Genomic DNA, 4,054 nt, shown 5'->3' on the forward strand with positions numbered 1-4,054 from the left:
CATGTAGCCATGCAGCTATGACTCAAGGAGGAGAGTGAGTGAGCCATGTGGGAGATCTGGAGGAGAAGAGTTTCAGGAAAGGGGCCAGGATTGGAAACACCCTGAATTGAGGAGCAGCAAAGTGGCTGGGGGGAATTAGTAGGAAATGAAGTCAGAGAAATAATGCAGAACCTGATTATTATTTAGGTTTCATGAACTATTATAAAGATTTTACTTCTCCTACAGTGCATGGAGAAGATGTGGGAGGGCTTTAAAAAAATGAATTAGGTGAAATGACTTACATTTTAAGAGGATAACTGGCTGTTGTGTTGAGAGGAGATGTAGGTGGGCAAATGCAGAAGCAGAAAGACCAGTGGAAAGGCTATTAAATACTCTAAATGAAAGATGATGTTGGATTGGAGCAGAGTGGTAACAATGGACTTGCTGACCAGGCATATATTTTTGAAGATAAAAAATACAATAAGCTTTTCTAAGGACTGAATGGGAGTTGTGAGGAAGTGGAAAGGAGAAAAATCCCAAAGCTGTTTGGCCTAAATAGCTGGAAACTTAAGAGTTATTGTCTACTGAGATGGGGAAGCCACTGGGAGGAACAGATGTAGGGAGGGAAAACCAGAAGTCGAGTTTTGGATATGGTACATTTGAAGTGCCAATTAGATTTCATTGAAATATATCAAGTGGACATTTAGGTATGTTGCATATAATACTTAAATCCATGAAACTGGATAAGTGTGCCAAGGGAATGCGTGTGTAGATAGAGAAGAGCTGAGGTTCAAAGTCTGATCACTGAAGGTCATGAAATTTTAGAGGCTGTAGAAATGGAAAAGAATGAGCAAACGGACTGTAGAAGAAGCCAGTTATGGAAGAAATACTGGGCTGAGTAATGTCTTGGAAGGTAATATTGTTGTTGAAGTCTCCAATACTATTTTTTTTTTACTTTGCATCATTTCCGCTTAACAACTTAAGCCCGAACTCCCAAATCTTTCCCTCATGCTTTTATGAGGAATTACTATTCTTATTAGGACTTGGAAATGTAGTAATTCAAATAACCTGTCAAGTATTTGGTAACCTCTTTTTCAAATTTAGACTTCAGTAGTAATTTCATTAATTAAATCAATGAACTTCTCATGTACCTGAGTTATCACTGACTTCTTAAACTTTACTGGGGAGTTATTCCAGACACAAAAATTCAGGCAAAATCTAAGTCCCACGTACAAAAGAAAAGTGTACTGTTAAAAGGTTTAAAAAGGCTAAATTCTCATCAAGTTGCCCATTTCAAAGGCTAATGAATTTGGGGTAATTAAAATATTCACGCTAATGGTAGGTGTTAAGCAAATTTTAAGAACTGAAAATAAATTATCAGTCCTTGTCTTCACCCCTCTCAGTCGCAATTAGTACAAGGTTGCCAAGTGAAAGGTAGCAAGTAAAGAGCTGTATTTCTCTTTAACCTCTTCACCCAATCAATCACCTGCTTTTACTTATTTTTTTCTAGTTCACCCCTAAACCTTTTCTCTTTCCTTGGACTACCACTCTCCTTTAGGCATCATAAATCACTTCTCTCCTAGACTTGGAAATAATTTTCTAGTTGCTTACTCTGCTTGTTTTCCCTTTATTTTTGTCCATCATAAATATAGCCATTAAGAGACTTGCACTCAGATACACTGGAATATCGATCCCGTTTATAGTTTTATCATTTTATATTTCTCATTTCTTCTCTCTAGTTTTCTCTTTGTCGTTCTTGCTCAGACATTTTAATAACATTTTTAACCTTTCAAACAGGACAAGTTTTGTTTTTTAATCAACTCTGTATTTCCTTTAATTTGTATTTCAATGAAATGTTTTCATTTTTATTAATTCTTTTTTTTACTACTTTGCTGTTTTCTTTTTGTTATTGTCATTTTTCAGCCTCTAAAGTCATATTTTTTGAACTGTAAATGTTTCTACTAATATGTTATTTTGAAGGTCCAGGTTTCCTTCTATATGCTGCCTTGGCCGCATCTCAGATAGTGCTTTTATTTATAAATTGTTCAGAATTATAGTGATTTCTCTCATTTTAATTGAGTTATTTTAATGGGTATTTTCAAGTTTCCAAGTGGATATATTTATTTTTCACTGATATGCCCAAGGTCATTTATTGTTAATTTCTATTTTATTGCATTGTTTTCAGGTAACATAGCATTTATGATCTCTGCGCTTTGGGGTTTCTTAAAATATTCCTTTGTGGTTTAATACACCATCCATTTGTGTGACTATTCAAGATATGCTTAAAACAAATTAGTTTAATGGTTTTAAAAAGACTTAAGATAAATCTGGCTTACTAACAATAAGCCAATTCTCTATTCAAGAATAAAATATTTATTATGCACCTACAATGTGCCAAACACTGTTCAAGGCAATAAAGATATAGCAATGAGCAAAACAGATGAAGTTCCTGTTCTCATTGAGTCTAGTCAGGAAACAAACAGTGAAAAAGCAAGTAAACACATTGTATGTCAATACATAATAATAAACTAGAGAAAAGTGGATGGAGAATACCAGGAAGGGCAGCCAGGCTGTTATAATATTTTATAAAGATTCAGGCAAGGCTTCCCTGATTAAATGACATTTGTGGTAGGACATGCAAGATGCTGGATAGCCATGAGAATATCTAGGAAATGAATCCTCTACGGAAGGGCAAGTCCAGAGGCTTCCAGGCAAGAGCATTCTTTGTGTAATCCAGGAAGAGCAAGGAGATTGAAGCGGCTGGAAAACATTGAGTAAGGGAGAGTATGGTCATAGGGGGATTTTAGACAGACCACGTAGTTGCTTGACAGCCATGGAAGCAACATCAACTTTTACTCTGAGTGAGAAGAAAAGCCTTTGCTAGGTTTTGAACATTTAAGTGCTGTTATCTGACAAATTTTTCATTAGAAGAATCCTTCCATCTTGCTGGACTGAGAATAGGCTTGGATGGTGATGGGGGTAGGAGTTGGGTAGGGAAAGAGGAGAAGTGAGCAAGGACAATTCAACTAAAAGACCAATTAAGAAATTAGAAGAGATTTAAAGGTGGCTTAGACTGGAGTATCACATTTAAGGTAGTGAAAAGTGGTTGAATTCAGCATATGCTTTTAAGGTAGAGTCAGGATTTGTAGACAGAATGGGTATACAGTGTGAGAGAAAAAGAAAACTCAAGGATGTCAAAGGTTTTGACTGAGCAAAGGAAAGACAGTTTCCCATTTACTGAGCTAAGGAAAATCTGTGGATGGAGCACGTTTGTGTGGCAGCAATCAGAAGTTCACTCTTAGACATTTTAAATTTGAGTTGCCAATAACGCATATTAGAGGGAGGTTAAGTAATACTTGGATAAAGGAGTCTGTAGCTCAGGGGAGACATCTGGACTCTATAAATATTTGAGGTTTTCTGAAGAGTATGAAAATGCCATGAAGCTATACAAGATCACCTAACTAGAAAATGTAGAAAAGAACAGATGAGACTGAGAAGTGAAACCTTTGGGCACTTTTGTATTTAATTGCTGAGGTAAGGAAGACTACCCATTCAAAGAGACTGAGACAGAATATCCCATGAAGAAAGGGAAGGATCATGGTATTATGATTTCAAAGAAACCAAGGGTTTCAAGAGGCATGGAGCAGTCAGCTCTATCAAATGCACTCGGTCAAGTAAAATGAGGACTGGAAGACTCCCGTTGCATTTAGCAATGTGGAGACATTGCTAAAAGGTGACATTGACAAGGGCCAAATGTGACCATGGTAGTGATGAAAGCCTGATGGAGTGGGTTCCATAGGAAGTTGCTGTAAACCCTTTAAATGAGGCAGTGTTTAGAATTGAAAGGTTTTGAAATATAGAATTGCCGGGGTATTGTCCATGAGTAAACCAAAGGGGATGGGACTTCATCCACAAGTGAAGGGAGGTATTTGAAGAAAAGAAGACTATTGAATTTCAGAAGAGGCAAGGTACAGCACCTTGTATGGTTGGGGAAGCATTGTCTATCTTCAGTAAAAAATGGGCTTGCATCTTTGTAATCATGTTTCCCCTCCTTGCTGCACTCCCACCTCTCACA

This window comes from Propithecus coquereli, unplaced genomic scaffold, assembly GCF_000956105.1.
Source record: "Propithecus coquereli isolate 6110/MARCELLA unplaced genomic scaffold, Pcoq_1.0 Scaffold102, whole genome shotgun sequence".
Classification (NCBI taxonomy): Eukaryota; Metazoa; Chordata; class Mammalia; order Primates; family Indriidae; genus Propithecus; species Propithecus coquereli.